This window comes from Chionomys nivalis, chromosome 1 (genome assembly GCF_950005125.1).
Source record: "Chionomys nivalis chromosome 1, mChiNiv1.1, whole genome shotgun sequence".
NCBI classification, from domain to species: domain Eukaryota; kingdom Metazoa; phylum Chordata; class Mammalia; order Rodentia; family Cricetidae; genus Chionomys; species Chionomys nivalis.
Window position 1 is genome coordinate 171,707,876 of NC_080086.1, and position 22,375 is coordinate 171,730,250.

Here is a 22,375-nt window from a genome sequence, read left to right on the forward strand (position 1 = left end):
AAAAGAATCTAAATCTAGGCTATACTGGTTAGATTTTGTTAATGCTGTGCTAAACATCATAACTAAAAACAAATGGCGGGGAGGGGGGAGGTGGACAGAAGGATGACATAGTTCAACTTTAAGAAAAGTCAGATCAAGAACTCAAGCAGGGACAGAGAGCAAGAACCACTGATGTGGGATGCTCCTCAGTATGTTGTGAATATGTTTTATTACCAATGATTTAAAAAGAAGTTGCTTTGGCCTATGGCAGGGCAGAAAACAGCTAAGCGGGAAATCTAAGCAGAAAGAGGAAGAAAAAAAGGCAGAGTCTAAGAGACACCAGCAGCTACTGGAGAAGCAAGATGTGAGGTAACAAGTCACCAACCTCGTGGTAAAATATAATAGAAATGGGTTAATTTCAGTTATAAAAGCTAGTTAATAATAAGCCTGAAGTAAGAAGCCAAACAGTTTGTAATTAATATTAATCCTCTTGAGTGACTATTCAGGAACTGGTGAGTGGGAAACTTCCGGTTACGAACCATGGAGGATATCCACATACTGACTTGTTCTCCATCACTTGCAAAGCTACTTTGCTTTTTCATACAACCCAGGATCACTTGCCTGTTGTGGCAATTAATCATTTTATCAAGAAAATACCTGACAGACATGTCCCTAGATCAATGTGATGGAAGCAATTTCTCAACTGGGGTTCCTTCTTCTCAGGGCGGGTGGGGGGGGGGTGTCCTAGGTTTGTGCAAACTGATAAAAACTAGCACATATGCATATCATATTCCAATAGCAGAAAACCAAGAACACAGAGAAGTTATAAAAAAAATGTCAGAGAATCGAGAGAACTCATCTACAGAGAAACAATAATAAAGCTACATTACACTTCTCATCAAAAACTCCACAGGCAAGCAAAGAAACTATGTCAATTATTAAATGGGGAAAGAGGACCAATCTTTTGGTAGGTTATTTGAAAGTAGAGTGAATATTCAAGAGTTAAAGATCTAAGTGCAATGGACATAGTGGATGAATGAGGAAGAAACGGGCTTAACTAAAACTAAGGATGTATTAAATATCCTCCACTACTCTAAGCCCTTAAATTAACTATAAAGGGATTTGAACACTGGTTCCCTGCATGGGTGGGTAATCTTTCCCCAGACAACATGTGTTATTAAATGAAAATCTTAGTGCCATGAGTGGGATAGTTCCTTATGAATTATTCATAAAGGTCTTATAGGTGATACCTCCACCAACACAATACAGTCTACTGCCACTGCTCTTGACTGTCTACAAGAACTAGATTTTAAATACCCTTGTGCTGAAGACACAATACATTCTAATTGTAGGACACACAGAAATCAAACTGGAATTGACCTGAAAACTTCCTCACAGATGGCCTAATTTTCATAATGCTGGAAGGTGCCATGCAGGCAGGTAGGAGAGTAAAGTCATCAATGATATTACACAACAGTGACTATCCTGCACGCTACAATACTGACTTACCAGGCAATAGTGGCATGAAGATCATGGGGGTAACCAATCACTTTCTGGTTGGATCTAAGGCCTGGTCCATAGAAGGGAACCCATGTCTGGTCAAAAGTCTATAATTCTGGAAGTCATAGGCCCTGGGGTGCAACCCATTACTGCTGTTCTACTAATGGATACGCAATCAAATTGCCTTCTAGATATTTGTTTATGCCCACAGATGAGTGCTGCTCTCAACCCTGATGAGAGAAGTTGCTTTTACAGTGAGCAGCAATTTAATGTAAAGACTCATAACTAGGTCAAAGTATTTTTTAAAAAGTGGCTATTAAGTACTCAACCCTAAATAGAACATCCATATCAACTTGGTTCTCCTAAGCTCCAGCAACACAGTGAAGAGATGGTAGAAAGAAACATGCCCAGCTGAGTGCTGCTCTCACTGTAATTATGATCAAATGCACAGGATCAAGCCAACAAAGTCAGTCTGAATTCTAGTAGGTAGCACTAACTAGACTCAGTGGGTTTAAACAAAAGGAGAAAGCATGAAGATGGGAAGGAAACATTGGGAGCACATGCTGAGGGGTTGGGAAGGACAAGATAAATGTATACATGTATGAAATTGTCAAAGAATAAAGTTTTAATTTTTAAAAAAAAATGTCCAGAGATGGGTAGTCATAAAAACAGACACCTGACTTAATCTCATTGCACATTTTGTATATCAAGATTGGGCTCATTTAGAAAGGATAAAGTAGAGTGTCCTTTTGTTACCTGCCTCCCTTTCTACCCTTCTGCCACGAGATGTTTCAGACAGAAGACCTTTTTGTCAGGTGTTGGCTACTGAATCTTAGATGGGTCAGTTTCTAGAACTGTAATCCAATAAATTTCCATCTATTACAAACTACCCAATCTATGACACTCCGATATAATCATACAAGAGAGAAATAAAATATATTCTGAAAATCAGTTATTTATACCACTCATAAGCAGTATTATTTAAAGCTGGAGTTAGATTAGTGACAAACAAACTTTGCAAACTCTAGTATAAGCACTGAGATGGTCTAAATGAGAAATGCCCTCAGAGTCTCAGGCATTTCAACACTTGGTTTAGGTGGTGTAGCCTTGCTGGAGGAAGTACATCACTGGAGGAGAGCTTTGAGAGTAAGATGCTTTGCCTACTTCTAGTTGTTGCCTCTGATTCATGCTTGCAGTTCAAGATGTGTGCTTTTATCTTCCTGTTCCTGCCACCTATTTCCATGCTGTACCAGCTGTTATGGACTCTAACCCTCCAGAACTGTAAGCCAAAATATACTCTTCTATTAACACAAGAACTAAAAATTTAAATGAATATAATTAATATGCAAAAGAAAGTAAAGTCACATTGGAGGCTAATTTCAAATCAGAGACAGAAAAAGAAAAGATGCAAGAAACACATACATGAATAGAAAAATGTTGCAAATATGGTAGATATGAACCCAATTGTATCAGTAATCAACTTATATGTGAATGATTTAACTAAAACAAGTAAAAGAGAATGCTGGAATGGGTGAGAAAAAAACTGCTCAAATACATCATTTATAAAAAACCCACATAAATAACATGGATGAATATAATGAAACAGATGAAGGTGCATCGTGTTTTAAGAGAAGGTGAAATAGCCATATCGATATCAGACTTACTTAAGTAGAGGGGAAATCATCAGGGATAGAGGGGCATTAATGAAAATGTGTCAATTCTTCAAGAAGACATAAAAATCCTTAATGTGACTGCACCAAACAAAGTGTCAAAATACTCAAGGGGAAAACTGTCAGAATTGCAAGAAGCACTATTATAACTGGAAATATCAACCTCCTTCTTTTCAGCAATTGACAGATTTAGCAGGCAAAAATTCAGAATACCATTGAACTGAAAAGCACCATCAATCAACTGGATCTGACATCTCCAGAACACCAACAACAAAGTGTATTCTCCCCAAGCTCGCACTCACTAAGGCGGGAAAATACATTTTCGTAACAAAAGAACAGAACCTTATACACAGCATGTTCACAGATCTCAGTGGAATTAAATTAGAATCATTCATAGAAGATAACTACAAAATCTTAAATTATTTGGCATAAACAACACAGTTCCGGATAATACGCAAATCAAAGAAATCTCGGGATAAACACAGAAATATTTTGAAATAGATAAAATGGGGAGAAAAACCTTACAAGTGTTAAATATACATTAGCAAATCAGAAAAATTTTAAAATGAATCGCCTAAGCTTCTACCCTAAGAAACTAGGAGAGAAAAGAAATGAAAGCATGAATATGACAAAAATAACAAGTAAAACAAAAATTACAGTAAAAATCAAACCAAAATTGAGAGAACTAGAGAAAAGAATGAAGTGGAGTCTGGCTACCTTAAAAAAAGAAAAAAAGAAAAAAAAAACATAGACCTCTAGAGGCTTAGAGGCTTTTTTTTTTTTTTGGTGGCGGGGGAGTGGAGGGGATTAGGCGTGCGCACGTGTGTGTGTGTGTGTGTGTGTGTGTGTGTAAGTGCCCAAGAGACCAAAGACATTAGATCCTCTGCAAATGGAGTTACAGGCAACTGTGCATCATCAGACATGAGTGCTGGAAATGGACACAGTCCTCTGAGAGCAGCAAGTGCTCTTCTTAACCACTGCACTGAGCCATCTTTCCAGCTCCAGAGTTTCCATTTTTTCATTTAACATATAGTATTTATACTGACTTATGTGACCACAACTTTATAACTCAAGTCCATATACAAATACAATGTATAACGATCACCAGAGTACTCAGCCCTTCTATCCCCTCAAATACTATCATGCATATGATCCTGGGAACCCAATTCTTCCTCTCCAGTTATTTTGAAATATACAGTTAATTGCTTTGGATTAGTTCCCCAATTTTGTAACAGAAGAGAACTACAGCAACTACTTCTGGGTACTGATTATCCTACCCTCTTTTTTTTCTTCCTAGCCTCTACTAATTGCTACACCACCATCTACTACTATGTGATTAATGTCTTTAGCTTCTGCAATATTTGTTTCTGTACCTAATTTATTTTACTTAACATAACGCTCTCCAGTTTCAGTCATGCTGCTGCAATGATAGGATTTCATCCTTTTTATGGTTAAATAGTATTCTCCCCACCCCCACACCTTTAAAAAAAACCGGCGTGTACAGGCATATATCTGTGTGTGAATGCCATTTGTGTGGGTCAGAAGAGGGCACCAGAACCCCTGAGACTGAAGTTATAGATGATTGTGAGTCATGTGGGTGCTAGGAATAAAACTACGGTCCTCTGCAAGAGTATCAAGTGTTCTTAACCAGTGAGACATCTCAGTCCTCATATACCTCTTTAAGAAATCCATTCATCTGCTGATGAACGTCTTGGCTAACTCTATAATTCTGGTTCCTGTGAATAGTGCTGTGATAAACACTTACGTGGCTATCTCTTTGATGTAATGACTTTTATATACCCAGGAATGGGGCTGCTGGGTTGTAAAGATTTTTTGAGAGCTCTCTGTACTGTTTTCCAAAACAGCTATACACTAATTATATTACTATCCACAATATACAATTCTCTTGTCTCTAAATCCCAGTTAAGTTCTTACACATACACACATACACATAAAACCACAAATCTATAAAAGCAAAAATCAGGCCACAGAAAGATTAAAGTTTTGCTCTGAGAAGAATTGTGTTAAAAGGATAAAATGATAAAATACAGTCTATATATTTTTAAAAAGGACTTATATCTAGAACATACAAGTGATCACAACAATTTTAAAAAGAAAAGAAAAGAAAACAATTCAATTAGAAAAAAGGCAAGACATGAATAACATTTCATTGGGTACATACAAGAGACAGAAAAACACATGAAAACATGTGATCACCATTAGGCATTACAACATCCACATTCAGTTATCATTAATCAGAACAGCTAAAATTAAAAACCAGTGACAGCAGCAAAGTCTATTACAAATTCAGAGAAACGGTGGATGGCTGACATGGCTCAATGGGTAACAACCTGAATTCAATCCCCATGGTAGGAGGGAACTGACTCTCGCATGTTGCCACATATACATATGTACACACACACACACACACTAACAATAATAAATAAAAAAATACAACAAGAAAAAAAAAAGAACTCAAGAGAAACTGGAACACCTGCACACTCATGTGAGTGTGGAATGGTCCAGTCATTCTAGGTGCCAACTACAGTTTCTTACAAAAGTACCTTTCATATAATTCAATAACTAGACTCTTGAACACTGATGCAGTAGAAATAAAAATTTATTTCCAAATAAAACCTACATCAAGTATTTAAAGCAGCTTTACTTCTACTAATGCCACACTGGAAACAATCAAGATGTCCTTCAGTTGGTAAAGGTCAATGAACAGATATATATGCAGTTGCTCATATTTGCATGAATCCAAAACTAATAAAAATGGCTATTCATACTAGAAGGAATAAAAAGTGCTGAAGGGACAGAAATGAAGAAGTACAGTTTAAAATTCGAAACCATAGGGGATGGGCAGATGGCTTCTAGAATAAAAGTACATATTGTTCTTGGAGAGGACACAGGTTGGGTCCCCAAGCCCCAACGTGGTGTCTCAAAAACAATCCCTAACTTCAATTCCAAGGGACCCAACACCCTCATCCCCTCTTCACAAGTAAGTGCATGACACATACATTCAGGCAAAATGCTCATATATGTAAAAATAAAATAGATCTAATTTTTTTCTTAATTTGAAACCATGGAAATATTTTTTACATTTATAAACAAAGAAGAAAAAAACAAGAGAATCTCTAAAAACTGAAACTAAAACAACTATCTCCAAATGAAAAAAACCTGACAACAAATAGAAGTAAATTAATACAACTGGGTATCAAGTTAGTGATATAACCATAACATTTTTGTTTTCTTTCTTTTTTTTTTAATTTTTTTTGATTTTTCAAGACAGTTTTTCTGTAGCTTTGGAGCCTGTCCCGGAACTCGCTCTTGTAGACCAGGCTGGCCTCGAACTCACGGAGATCTGCCTGCCTCCTCCCAAGTGCTAGGATTAAAGGTGTGCACCACTACCGCCCAGTCCAAGTTCAATTTTTAACACCCAATAAACCAGAAATGGTAGCATACACCTGTGTTCCCAGCATTATGAAGGTGAGAGCAAAAGAATCAGAAGTTCCAGGTCATCCTTGATAGATAATGAGTCTGGGACATCGCTGGATACATGAGACCCTGTCTTAAAAATAAATTCTAAAAAAATCAGCGGGTTGAAGAAAAATGGCAAAAAGATGGGAAAACTCTTCTTGATAAAAGAATTTTAAAGGGACATAACAATAGAATGAGTGTTTATATTCTGATTCAAACAACAAAAACAGAAAGCTGTACATGGAAACAGCAATTGTTATTAAAACATCATTGTTAAATCTATTAAGTAACATCAAAGAAATTATAAGAAGTAAACATCTCTAGACCAGCAATTCAGAGAAGGCTCCAAAGGATTTCTACTTGTTGATAATCCTACCTTAACATAATCGGTCCCTAGTGTAGGAATGGCCTAGTGACTTATTTCAAACCAATAGAACAGAGCAACAGTGATGTAGTGTCATTTCTAAACCTCGGATACATAAGTGTGATTTAGATCTTACTAACAGGCTCTCTCTTGCTGGCTTTGGTGAAGCAGAACATGTTAGAGGGCTAGTTGGCAGCCTCTGCCCAACAATATTAACTATCATTTTTAAAAAGATTTGTTTGTTTGCTTGTTTACTGTATTCAGTATGCGTGCATGCCAGAAGAGGTCACCAGATCTCATTATAGATGGTTGTAAGTCCCCATGTGGTTGCTGGGACTTGAACTCAGAACCTCTGTAAGAGCAGCCATGGCTCTTAACTACTGAACCATCTCTCCAACCCATTTATTGACTATTCTTATCTTAAAAACATTAAAATTTTCAAAACCATATACTAAACCTTACCACTGGGGAGACAACCAACCATAAAACCTTTTTGTCTGAATTTTGTGATAGCTTTCAAGTAAAATTTCAAGAGCTAGACTTATCTGCTGTCTTGTAAAACATTTTTACTTATGTATATACATACATGCATAACTGTAGATGGAGCTGTGGGCAGGCCTGCTTTTCCTCCTGCCCGGCTCCCACACAGCTAGCTTAGCCCCAGAAATAACAACACACAGATTGTATTCATTTAAATACTGCCTAGCCCATTAGTTTCAGCCTCTTATTGGCTAATTCTCACATCTTGATTAACCCATTTCTAATAATCTATGTAGCACCACAAGGTGGTGGCTTACCGGGAAAGATTCAGCATGTCTGACCTGGTGGCTGGCTCCATGGTGTCTGACCCAGAGGGAGAGGCATGGCGATTGCCTCACTTCCCTCTTTCTCCCAGCATTCTGTTCTGTCTACTCCACCCACCTAAGGGCTAGCCTATCAAATGGCCAAGGCAGTTTCTTTATTAACGAATGAAGTCAACACAAAACAGAAGACCCTCCCATGTCACATAACAGTGGGACATGAATGGGCTACATCCTGTGTGTGGAGGTAATAGGACAACTGTGGAGTCAGTTTTGTCCTTCATGCGTTCTCAGGCTATCAGGCTGGTACAGCAAGTACCTTTGCCCACTGAGCCAAGACTTTTCCTAAATGTGTCAATGAGTAATAGGCTCTTTTAAAAGCCATTCTACAGGTCTGCTCATATAAAATTAAATAGATCCATAACTAGATCATATTCACTGAGGACTGGGCAGAGCTTGTTAACTGTGTAGGGGCTGAGAAATGCCTGGAACTTTAACAGGCCGAAAAGCTAAAGAACATATGTCAGAGTCAAGGTCCCTCTGACTTTGTTTTACCCTTCCCAGTACACAGAGAGGCTTTCTGCCACATCCACCAGCTTCCCACCCTGACTGGATCTGCAAAAGGGAACACAACTGCCTTCAGTCTCTCACTGAAATCTCACTAATTAGGGGACACTAAATTCTTATCACAGAGACAAAGACTGAACTCTGTCCACATATCTAGGCATTCAAATACAACTTGTCCTGTATTTCAAGCCCATAAAGAATTATTTACAAACCTCTGTCTGTTCTATAGGCCCAGCAGACTTTGTCACAGGACACAGTATGTTCTCCAAGTTCACTGAGTTCCATTAAAAATCATTAGCATTTTCCTAAAATGATTGACATTCCCCATTTCCTCCTTCTCTATAGAAAAGGAAGTACATATATTATGCTGGGGTAGTAAATAATCACAATAGTTTTCTCCAAGAGTTGACTTTTCCCTTTTGCATATTTATAAAATAGTAGGTCTTTTTCCTATTAGTTTATTGCAACAAGTCTTCAAAAAATAAGGGAGTAATTTCCTAAGGCATATAAAATGTTCATGCTTTCCTCATCAACCACTTAGAGGGTCATATGGCAGGCATATCATGTTATAAATAGAGTACATAAATTTAGAGTGCTTTACTTACCTTCAAATTATAGAGAAGTGAGCAATTCAGTGAGATAGATGACTTTGAAGTCAAGATTATTATAGGTGAATAACCAACATCCTTGCTCAACTTTTAGACAAGGGAGCCATCAATCTTTCCACCAGCAAATATAGTTTAAGGGCTAGAAAGATGAATCTGTGGTTAAAAAGTGCTTGCTGCTTTTCCAGAAGACCCAAGTTCGGTTTCCTGTACCCACGTCTGGTGACATACAACTGTTTTGTAACTCCAGCTCCAGATCTGAGGCCCTCTTCTGTTTTATAATAGCACTAGCACCAGCACAAATGTGTCACACATTCACAAACACACAGACATAGATAAAAATAAATCTTTAAAATAAGACTAGTTCAAGGCATATGTGCTATGATAGTCCTAACAAGCCAGCCAATATGTTGAGACAGACAAGTCCAAGGACAGCCCAGTGACCTAGAGCACCTCTAGGTCACAAAAAAAATAGTTTTGTCTGCCCCTTTTCAATAAGGCAACACCTGGCACCGCCTCTCCAGTGGGTAATTTATGGTCAGGCACATCCTGGTAGAAAGAAAGAAAAAAGGTTAGCTTAGACTGGCACTGGTGCAAGTGCAGCCAATGCCACCCTGTACTTGTGATGACCTGTCAGGAAAAATTCTTGTTTACCATAAAGCATCCATAAGCTTAAAATCATGAGATACATTTACAACACACACATGCAGATCTCCCAAACTTATACAGCCGCCCATTTATCAGTCATGGGTTCCCACTTCCCTCCACTAGATTCATAAAAAGGACTCAAAAAAAAAAAAACAAAAAACAAAAACAAAACACTCCAGGCATGTTTGAAAGAAAACGACCCCCTGAACCCCCAAAGAGAATGGCACTATTAGGAGATGTGGCTTTGCAGGAGTGGTAAAGCATAAAATAATAGAAATTTGTTAATTTAAGATGTAAGAGTTAGTTAATAAGAAGCCTAAGCTAATAATAGACCAAACAGCATGTAATAAATATTAGGCACCAGAGTGGCTTCAGTAACAGATGTGTGAAGAAAACCCAGTCTAGGGGAACAAGCAGGATGGAGAGCACTTCTAGCTACATCTGGCACCCAACATTTGGGGCTAACCCGTGTGGCCCGCCACCCACTTCAGGTCTGATGCTCATTTGCCTGCCCACTCTGGGTTAGGAGGAAAGTAGCTAAGAGTGTGCCTGCGGCTCAGCACTCCCTGCCTAGGCAAGCGGGTGGATCAGGGCTGCTAGGCAGGCACAGACAGGAGAGCCCATCATACACACACATTTCCAGGCTGCGCAGCACGCTGAGCGGCAGATTAGGGCTTGTGTGCTGCATGATGATTTTATTTTATATTTTACCATGAGGCACGTGGTTTGTTACCTCACATCTTGCTTTTTGGGTGGCTACAAGGCATCTGCCTGACTCCGCCTTCTTTGTCCCTACATTCAGTTTAGTTTTCCCACCCAGCTACATTCTGCTCTTCCATAAGTCAAAGGAGCTTCATTATTAACTAATGGTAAGAAAACATATTCACAGCAAACAGAGGGAATCCCACATCAACCCTGTGTTCAAGGAGATAAATAAAGAAATCGAATAAAGGGAGTGGTGACCTCAGGGCAAGATCCCACCCAGCTAAATTTCTAACTTGTGGAAACAAACTAAAGAAAAGCTTAGAGCCAGTGTAGGGGGCGCCAGTGTAGGGGGCACACCTTTAATCCCAGCACTGGGAGGCAGAGGCTGTCAGATCTCTGAGTTTGAGGCCAGCCTGGTCTACAGAACAAGTTTCAGGACAGCCAGCCTTAGACTGTGAAAGACAGAAAGCTGGTGAAGATGTAATTGAATGAGGGGGTCATGTTCCAGGCCCAGTAAGCCACAGAATTTGGCATCTTTGGCTAGGTTGTTCTGGCTTTAGAGTTAAAGATAGAAGAAAGGAGTTATAAAATAAAGCTGCTGAGGGCAGGCATGTGTCGGGGCGTCCCTGAAACAGATACCTAATAGAGAGGTCATTGCGTGAAGCTGTGAAGTTGAAGCCTGGATAGCCTTTAGAGAACCCAAGATGTTAGACATACCAAAGGAGAGCTGCCAACAGGGAGTGGAACCAATCCAAGAGAAAGAAGTATGTTACAGTCAAACCTGAACTGAGTTGGGGATCTGAAGAGTGTTCTGACATCAGACATGGAGATGCAAAGTTCAGAGTTTGCCCAGCTGGTTTTTGGTCTTCCTTTGGTCTAATATTTTCTCACTATGCACCCTTCCCTATGTTTTGAAACGGTATCCTGTGCCACTGTATGTTGGAAATATGTGATCTGCTTTTTGATTTTGATTTTACAGAAGGCTGCAGTTAAAAGATTGCTTAAGTCTCAGAAGAGACTTTGGACTTTACTGACTAAGAGGGGCTTTTGAAGTTGGACTGAATGCATTATTTTGCACTATGATATGGCTATAAGTCTTTGGGGGCCAGGGAGTGGAATGTTACCATGTTCGAAAGAAAATGGCCCCCAAAGGGAGTGGGACTTTGTTAGAGTAGTGTGGCCTTGTCAGAGGAAGTGTGTCACTGTGTGTCACTGTGGGGTAGACTTTGAGGATTCCTATGCTCAGGATACGACCTAGTGTCTCAGTTGACTTACTGCTGCCTGCAAGATGTAGGATTCTTAGTTCCAGCACAACTTCTGCCCCTACACACACCCATGCTCCCAGGCATGATAATGGACTAAACCTCTGAAACTGGAAGCAAGCCATCCCAATTAAATGTCTTCATTATAAGAGTTGCTGTGGTCATGGTGTCTCTTCACAGCAATAAAATCTCTAAGACATGGAGCGTGAGACACCTAGTAACCATTTTATTTTCTACAGACTGCCTGCCATCTTTATAGTTCAGTGCTCATTTTTGCAATTTTACTTTACTTGTTATTTCACTCCCTGTATTATATAAGAATGTATGGAATAGAACTATAAAAGCCTGCCAATATTAATCCAACTGAAACTCTAAACTTAGCCTTTACTACTTTCAACTACGTCACTCTACTGAAAAACAATGGCTACAGCATAATCAGATATTCTTACCTCCTTAAGTATTACCCAGAAGTCAGTAAAGTACCCTATACTTTGTGGTAAAGATAGCCAAAAATCTGAAAAGCTCTAATTGTAACTCATAATATAGCAATAAAAATATTTTTCAAAATCTGTGTTTAATCTATCATCCAGAGTATCACAGCCTGCTGAAAATCAAAACTTCAACAAATGCCAAAGTCATAGATGTATGAATTTTCAACTATTCAAAATTCTAAGCTGAGAGAAATTAGAAGTTATTTTCAGCACTTTAAAAATCTATGCTTCAGTTTATATGAGGAGAGTTAATAAACATGTTTCATACCTTTCAAAAATAGCTTATTCATATTTATATGTAAATAATATAATTTTTGTTTGAGACAGGGTTTCTCTATGTAGCTTTGGATGGCTACTATATAGACCTGAAAGTAATTATACAGAGCAAGCTGGCCTCAGACTCACAGAGATCTATCTTTGCCTCACAAGTGCTGGGATTAAAGGTGTGTGTCACCATGCCCAGCCTTAAATAATATAATTCTAAAAGTCAATTTTCTAAGCACAAATCAAGTGTGTTATGCATATATGTGTACATGTAAAGTATGCACAATAATAGATAGGAGCAAATATAGCCAAGGATGAAAGTACAGAGTAAATATGTAGACATATACATTCTCAACAAAAATAAAGGAAGATAAAAGACTATCCTACCACAAAAATTAGTACAACTGAGTTTAACAGCAAATTAATCTAAGCCCATGTGGTCATTTTCAATATAGGGTTTTCATTTATTGAGTTATTTTAATCGATTTAAATATATTATTTTAAAATAACTAATGGTTTTTAGGCACTTCTTCAATAAGAAAGGGGGAAGAAAAAGAACTGATAAAAAAAAATCTGACCATTCCCCAAACAGTTAACGCCAGAAATTCTACTCCTAGGCACATGTGGAAAAAATGAAAACATTAAGTTCACGTAAAAAATCTTCACATTAAACAATGTTTATTGAAACCTTGTTCATAATGTCTAAGAAGTATATATAACCCAAACGCCCATCAAGTAATGAATGCACATTCATATTACTTTCACATCTTTACACATTCATAATAGCAGACAGGAAATAGATATGGCACAGACACATGATATAGTATGCATGAACTTTAAAAGCAGCACTGTAAGCAGAAGAAGCTAGTCACAAAAAAATGCATTTCATCATCCCATCTATATGAAAGACCTGGAATAAAAAAATCTGCAGGGACAAAGAGTACTTAGTAACTACTTATGGACAGAAGGACAGTGGAAGGGGACTATTCTTCATAGCAACTACAAAAACATGGTAAAATAACTACAATAATAGTTGCATTTATCTCTGAATATATTAAAAGCCACTGATTTGGTTATTTTAAGTAGCTAAAATATATTGTACATAAATTGTACCTTAACATTATATTAAAAAACCCTAAAAATACTTATAATCAAGAAACTAGAAGAAATCATATCCTAAAATCAATCAAAATATTGGTAGTATCCTTGAAACTATTATTAGGCAAATCAAATTTTGCATTAAACTGAACTGAAATTTTAAGGTCTTATTAGAAATATTGTCTTTAAAAATTTTAGTAACTTCATAATAAAAGTCTCAAAGACACAGATAAGAAACACTCCATTCCAAGTTCTTCCAATTAAATTCTTGACCATTTCATTTAAGATACTCCCAGACTTTGCTGAAAACCATTTAAGACATTTAAAATAAATTATTTTCTGTTTTGAACATGTCAACATGATGTTCCAGTGCCAAACCAAAATTACCCTTAGAAAGAAAACTGTAATTAAAAATGTCTTGTTAATTCACTCATCTATTCGAATACTAATAAACATTATGCTTAGATACAATGGTGGGGGAGCATACCTTACTCCCTATGAAGCTCACGGCCCAGTTGAAGGGGATAACTATTAAGTAAGTAACCAGACAAGTAAGTACATGGCTGAAAACTATAATACATGATCTATCAAATAGGTACATATTGTTATCAAGTACTCAACCATAAAGGTGGGGGATAGCTACCAGAATTATGGAGAAGAGGGGAGTAGACAATGTCCTAGTAAAAAAAGCATTTTAAGTGACATTTGAAGAATAGGAGTTAAGTCTTATGGTTCTTCTAATGAAAGCTACCTAAATGAAAATGGGAAATGGGGCAAAGTGAACAATGAAAAGTAAGGGTATCACACCTAAAGGTGTTAAAAAATATCAGTTTTCTTTACATAAGTCCATTTCTTTTACAACAAACGCAAGGTGATAATACTAAGTACCTGTCTTTGTTACTTTTCTCTGCTGTGAAGAGACACCATAACCAAGGCAACTTGTAGTACTCGGGGGTGAGAGCTGAGAGATCAGAAAAGCAAAGCAGCCAACCATCGAGAACTCTCACCTCTACCAATACTCAGACCAAAAGCATGATCCTATCCTCAGGCTGCCTCTGTCTCCAACAAACCTCAGACCACACTGAGCTCTTCTCTCCTCCTGCCTTATCTACCCAGCCCCATCACTTCTCTCTCCACCTCGCTAGTGCTGGGATTAAAGGCATGGTATCTGAAGCGCAGGGATCACCTTTGTCTGAGCTCTGTTTCTCTTTCAGACAGATTTGGTCTTGTGTAGCCCAGGGTAGCCTTGAACTAACAGAGATCCCTTTTTCTCTGGACTACTGGGATTAAAGGTGTGTACCACCACCTATAGCTCTGCACTCTGATCTTCAGGCAAGCTTCATTTGTTAAAATATAAATAAAATACCACTGCAACAACTTATAAAGGAAAGTATTTAACTGGGGGATTGCTTACAGTTTCAGAGGATGAGTCCAAGACCATCATTAATAAGGAGCATGGCAGTAGGTAGGCAAGCATGGTACCGGAGCAGTAAAGTTGGAGGGAGGGAGGCAGGGAGAGAGGCAGAGAGGCAGAGAGAGAGAGAAAGAGAGAGAGAGAGAGAGAGCTGCCATGGAAGCTCCAGTGACACATTCCTCCAACAAAGACACACCTCCTAATCATTCCTAAACAGTTCACCGACTGGGAACCAAACATTCAACTATGTGAGCCTTGGAGGGCCATTCTCACCACCACAGTCACAATCTTAATAAGATATACTAGTCACAGTAAAGGAATGTAAGGATATTCTTAAAGTATTAAATACTAATAGTCATAAGCCAAAAGACTGACACTAAACCCAACTGTCTCCCCTCTAAACATGACTTAATATAGTTGCCACAAATGTTTAAATTAAAAGTACAATTAACATGAAATCATGTTACAGGAATGGAAAAATAACACATATTTATAAAAAAGATTAAATTTCAATTCTAGACCTTACAAAAAACAAGTCTCAAAAAAGATTTATAGATCAACAAAACCAAAAGCAAAACACAACTAAGTAATTGTTAGTAAGCAGATGCTTAGACAATGCTAAGATGAGCGAGCACACAGGCCTGCAATCACAGAAAAAGGCCTGCAACATAATCTTTTCAATATGCAGGAGGAAAGAGGAATCTGAGCTAGCTCTAATTTAATAGTAAGATAAAATACTCAAATCTTGGGACAGTAAGATGGCTCGGTGGGTAAAGGTACTTGCCACCAAGACCGATGACTTGATTTTAATTCGTGAAATCTACACAGTGGATGAAAAGAACCAACTCCTGAAATTTGTCCTCTGATGTCCACGTATATTCCATGGTATGTGTACACAAATAAATACACTCACACTCTCTCTCATTCATTTAAATTCTCTTTCTAAATAAATGATGAACAATCTTAATTCTGAAAAATCTGTGTGTTGTTAAAAAGAAATAGACCTCAAATATGAAAACACAAAACATGCACAGTAAGAGGAGGGCTGGACAAGTAGCTCTAGCACGCATGAAGTCTTGGGTTCCAATCACTAGCATCACCAAGGAAAACCTAAGTAAAGCTTACACCCAACAAACAGCAACCCAAATAATGCAGATGAAACCGTACTAAGTAGATTTCAAAAGCAGGAAGCACAAAGTATTATTAGAGATAAAAAAGGGGCATGTTATACCCATTCAAAGGCCCAATTTGCTAGAGAGATAAAGCTATAAGTTCATATGCATCTAGTCACATAACTTCAAAACATACAGTACTTGAAGAAATAAAAGGAAAAATGCAGATTCATAATCACAGAATCACCCTGAGGTATACCTCTCTGTAATGAAAAGGAGAAAAAATTAAAAATCAGTAAAGCTGGAATGTAGTTTAATGAAAGAGTATGTACCTAGCACACACAGGGCCTGGGTTCAATCACCTATGCTCTAAGGGGAAAAAGAAAAAAAAGAAAAAGAAGCAAGGCGGCAAAACGGCTAACATTTAAAGTCACCTACAGCTCCTGCCTAGTGACCCAAGATTGAGGTCAGAAACCCAGGTAAAGGTCAAGGAGGAAATAGACTCCACAGTTGTCCTCTGACCTCCCTGCAGGCCATGGCACACACACCATACAAACACACAAAATAATAAAACTTAATTAAAAAAAAACCCAATAGATTACAGAACATTTGAACAGTAAAATTCACAAATATGACTTTTGAAACATACAAGAAAGACAGTCTGTAACAGAATAAAGTCTTTTCAAGAGTACATAAATTTATGAAAATACTGAGCCATAAAACTAGTCTCAGCAAAGGTATGAGGTTATTCAGAGTATGTTCTTAGCAAAGCTAATAATTCAACGTAAAAAAGATAGCTACAGAGCCTGGTGTGGTGATGCACCTTTAATCCAGCACTCAGGAGCCAGAGGTAGGTGGATTTGAGTTCAAGGCCAGCCTGGTCTACATAATGCATTCCAGGTCAGCCAGCCAAAGCTAAAATAGTGAGACCTTGTCTCCAAAAAGAAAAAAAGAAAAAAGAAAGATAAGACAAGACAGACAGAAAACAAAATATTAAAAAGTAAATAAATAGAAGATCCTCAACTCAACATTAAACAAGAAAGCCAGGCACAGTGGCACAAACAGGACACTGAGGCAGGGAACTTGCTTGAACACAGGTGTTGAAGAGAGACCAGCCTGGTCAATATAAACATAATCCATTAGGGGGAACAGAAAATGAAGACAAAATTCTAGCCAAAGGATAAATGAAAGTAAAATCTGGATTATGTTATGGTTAAATGGTTAAAAAAATTAAACTTAAGGGGCTGCTAATCCATACAAACAGAAAATCCTACAATCTTCAACATATATATTAGAACTAATAGCCTCATTTTCCAGTTCTCATTACCTGTCATCCAAAGTATATTAGGCTAGGGCATCTCACTTAGTTGCTACTTTGCAACTTTATAGGGGCAGATTTCAGGTCACTCAAATCAATTCCATATGAAGATAAAAGTGACTTTCCTTCTGTATATCTTAAAAGATGGATAATTCTTAGTGGGTAACATTTATTTTATCATAAACAAAAGATTATTTAAATAAACTGCATTCTTTTTACCTGTAGCACACATATACACATGTATATGAATATATATACATATGCATACATAAACAACCATTATTTTTATTTGAAGGATTTTTATAAGTCATGGGGCTTATAAACAAATGATCTTTCTGAGAGAAGTATTATCCTAAAGTCTGCTGATGAGAAAACTGCTTTTCCAAAGAATGCCAATATTAAAGGCAAAACAAAAACTATTACATTAGTGGGCCACCATGCAATACCAAAGAAAGACATAAGTATGGGAAAGGGATTTGTTGGAGAAGGGTGATAAGAAAAAACAGAAACATCATATGCATATGTGAAATTGCCAAAGAATTTCATTAAAAATTTTTTAATTTTTTCATTATGTGTATATATGTTTGTATATGTTTGTACGTTATCTGAGAGTAAGTTACCACAGGGGCCAAAAGAAGGTGTAGTATACAGGTGGTTATTGGGGATTGAACTTGGGTCCTCTGGAAGAACAATGAGTGGTTTTAACCACTGAGCCATCCCTCCAGTCCCTAATCAATTTTTTAAAAGAAAATAATTCTATTTATAATACCATTAAAAAGAAAATAACAATAAAACTGACAAAAGAAAACTTATAAAAACTCTAAAACATTCAAATAAAGAAAGCATAAATAAATGGCAAAACAAAGCAAAAAGAAACAGAAACCACCTACCACATTAAAAAATGGGGAGACGGCTCACTGGCAAACTATTACTACACAGCGTGAGGAAGCTCTGAAGTTCAGATCCCTGCACATGCACACGCATGGAAAGCAGAGGTGGCAGCGCTGAGGGGCAGAGAGGTAGATCCACCCCAGCAGTTCACCAACCTAGCCTAATAAGACAGACCCTGTCTCCAAAAAGATTGTGAAGGTGTGAGGGTAGAGTACTCAGCAGGTCAAGGGGCTTGCCAACAAGCCTGACCATCTCAAGATCCACAGTGTATGCCCTCAGAGGTAATTCAGACAATATATCAATAGTCTATATTCAGCCTATAGAGATCAATCGTTCTATAAATTTTCTTCTCTAAAATAATTTTTCACAGACTTTAATAGCTAGTATTATAAATATGCAATAATCAGAGATCTTAACTGGTCATTTTTTTTAAACATTCTATAAATCTCTCATTTCTAAACCATCAGGATGGCTCAGCAGTAAAAGCCAGCGAACCTATGACCTGCATTTAATCCCAAGACCCACATAAGATGGAAAGAACTAACTCCCAAATTGTCCTGATTGTCACAAGCACATTGTGACACACATGTGCACATGCACACACACAAACCATAAATAAAAATGTGACTTAAGTAAAATCAGGAAATCTCTCATTTCTAAAGGTAATTCCTGAATGACCGAAATGTAGAATTGAATGGTTATAAAGCATTGAAATACATATTATCTGCATATGAAACATCAAGAACTTCCTGTATCATGCCCAAAAAGTTAATGCAAAATTAGAGCCATTTGTTCCTCTACATTTTTTTTCATAGACAGGATCTCATTATGTATACTAGCTGGCTTCAGACTTGCAGAGATCTACCTGCCCCTGCTTCCCAAGTGTTCGAGTTAAAGGTTAAGGCAAGAATGTTGGCTCAAATTGAAAGTCAGCCTGGATTACACAGTAAATTCTATGCCAGCCTGGGTTAGAGAGTGAGACCTTGTTTCAGAAAACAAATGAAGCTGGGCATGTTGATGCTTACCTTTAGTACTAACACTAGGTAGAAAGAGGCAGGAGGATCTCTATGGGTTGGAGGCCAGCCTGGTCTACATAGTGAGTTCCACAACAGCCAGAGCTACATAGTGAGACCCTGCCTCAAAACAAAATAAAACAAAATCAAACAAAATTAAAAACAGAAACAATGTGATTCTAAATTGCCAAGAATGTTAATGACCTAGCCCAGGTACCCAGAATTCAACAGTCTACAGAGATCAGCAAATAGTCTTGCTTAAAGTGCCTTTAATCCAGCCATTCAACACCTAGGAACTCAGAACTAAGGAGTTTCCTTTTTTTTCTGCCTCATCAGTGCCAGGTGTGGTGGTGCATCTTGTAAGCCCAGCAACTGGGAGTAAAAGGCAGGAGGTTCAAAGACAGACAGTTACACAGCAAGTTCAAGGTTGATTGGGCTACGAGACAAGCTCAGCTAGAAAGCAAGCTGGAAGATTGACTAAGCTACATAAGGCTCTATCTTTAAAAAAATTATCAGACAAAGAATCTCACTATTCATAGTGACTAAAGAATAGCAAAAGCAAAAATAAAATAAAAGTAAAAAAAAAAAGGTTAAATGCCCCAATAATAGGAAACCAATTAAATAAAAATCATTGTCTAGAATATAAATGTATCCATGCAAGTGAAAAAAAGAATATTTAATCTCATAAGGAAAATGTCTATTATATAAAATGAGCATTCCTTACCCAAAATGACTGGAACAGAATATCTCTCTCTGATTTTGGAGTTCTTTAAATTTTGGACTTTGATGACTAAGAATCTCTAATACGGAAATTAAAAATCCAAATTGTCCCCAAATCCATATGCTCTAAAATCCAAAACATAGATGCTCAAAAGTTTCAGATTTCAGAGCTAATGGGTTTTCAATTAGAAATACTCAGCTATACTTACTTAAATATACTAAAGAGCAGAAAAAGGACATTAAATACTAAGCTGAAAAGATAAGCAGGCATGACAGACCTGGAATCATGTATCTGAAGGATGGGCAGGAATCTCTGCATGTGGGGGATTAAGGTAATTTACATTTGTTTCTGTGGATATTTAAAAACTATTCTAACTACAAACCTTTTCCATTTCTGCAATGAGAACAAAACACCTACTTATTTGTAAATGTGAACATTTTTAATTAGTTGAGCTGAAATAAATTTGTCTATCCTAACCAAATGTTACTATTAAAATTATTTAATGCATTCAAATAAAATAAATTTGAGAATTATTCCCCATCAATGGAATTATCAAAGATGTAAAGTCAGCTTTAAAGACTCAGTTTTCATAGCAAAACCATAAACACCAATATAAAATACCCCTCGCTGTTCTAACTTAAGAGCAAATTTTGTCTGCAGGCAAAGAACAATCACATTGCATACTGAAGCAGCTAAAGGAACTTGTTAGGGAAGTCAGAGAGCTGAGGACAAGAGTCCTCCTCCTCACAGCTGAGCAGGGTAACCTCCATATCTCAGGTTCCCTAGCTGTAACACATGTATCACATTCATCTTGGTGTTTGGGCGGAGATTAAGTCTAGGAACTCATCTAACTGCTTGGTAGAGAACCGAAGACAATAACTGCTTGTTATTGGTAGAGCCAGTGAATAGTGGGCTTAAAGAAGAGCTTGCCAAGCCTCTGGAAAGCTGTATGGTGTGGGCAAGAATCTTACATACTGTCTCAGCTTTGTCATCTGCAAAACACAGGAAACTCGTTGCAGGTTTGTGCTTAAGATTAAACAAAACTATATTTAAAAAAGCATCTCAGGGACAGTGAGTAGCTATAGCCAACATTATCACAACCTACAACAATAAACATATAAAAATAGGGATCACTATAAAATGTTTTTACATGTAGTATGTTCAATTCCACCAATGATTACTTACATGTACCTCCTTTAGTTCTCAAATTAGGTATAAATTTTAGAAACAGGTAAAATACAAGCAAATTAAACACACTGGAAAATAAAAGGCCAATATTAGTTTCCAAGTTTTAAAATAAAAGTGCTATCTTTAACTAGACTTGTTTTAACATTTTAAGGTTCAAATCAACCTTAAGAGTTAAAGGAGAAATGACTTTCTAGAAAGAAACCTGAGATTGGAATTCTTCCGTGACTTCATGGTGTGGGGGGTGGGGCAGTCCTCTGCACATGTGGTATATATGCACAGAAAAGTGTGTGTGCCAGAGAGGCCAGGAGAACATAAGGTACCCTACTCTATCACACTCCACCTTGTTCCTTAAAGTCAGAGTCTCTCACTGAACCTAGAACTAGAAGTAGGTTGGGACTCAGCCTCAGGGCTCTTCCAGTCTCTACCCCACCAAGAGCAATAGGGTAATAGACTTGCCATATGAATCTGTCCATGCTATGATTTGAACTTGGGTTGTACAGAAAACACTCTCTAGACCTTTACATGTCTTTAAACAACTAACTAAAATACAAATGCCTTTACTTGAAGAATTCTTTTTATGATTCCTCATATAAACATCTGTATAAAAGCAGTAAAGAAGCAGTGGTTAGGGTCATGGACTGTGGAGCCAGATTCTAGCCTCACGTAGGTGAATGGCCTTTCCATGTCTGTTTCCACATCTGGAAAACGGAGATCTGGGGGGGGGGGGGTGGCGCAGAGAGGGACAACACAGGTCTCACATAGACAGCCCAGGTTGACCTTAACTTTACTATGTAACTGAGGATGACGGTAAACTTCTGATTCTCCTACTTCTGCTTGCTAAGAGCTTGCATTACAAGCATCTCCTACACCGCTCAGTTTTTTGAGAGTCTTTAAAAAACTGTTATGGATTAAATGAGTTTAAACACTTGAAGTATTCATAATACAGACTGGCATATGAAAGACATAAGATCTCACCACCCTCAAAATGCCTAGATTTCTGTCAATAAATATTTGCTGTTTTGTGAACAATTTCAACAAATGGTTAGCTACACTTAAAAAGAAAATTCGCACCTGCTTAAGACATCACATAATACCTTTTACTGTCTCACCCTATTGGAGGTTATTTAGACCCCATCTCAAAAAAAAAGTCAATTCCTTTCTTAAACTTCCCATCATTCAAGTTATAACAGTCATGCTTACTAACATAAATTCAGAACCAATAATTTTACAATTAAAGTAGGCACACACCAACTAGCCTGACAAAATTCTCAATCTCAAGCCGCCT

General features: G+C 37.6%; 1 protein-coding gene across 2 annotated transcripts in view; it reads right to left on the minus strand.

The window, feature by feature from the left end:
* Mkln1 (muskelin 1) overlaps positions 1-22,375 on the minus strand; it is a 122,668-nt gene that overhangs the window by 98,636 nt on the left and 1,657 nt on the right. The window contains exon 2 of one of the 2 annotated variants that reach the window (XM_057762674.1): positions 8,966-9,107. The exons of the other annotated variant lie outside the window; for it this stretch is intronic. The gene's annotated coding sequence lies outside the window, so the exon portion shown is untranslated. The remainder of the gene's footprint in view (positions 1-8,965; positions 9,108-22,375) is intronic. 2 annotated transcript variants of the gene reach the window in all.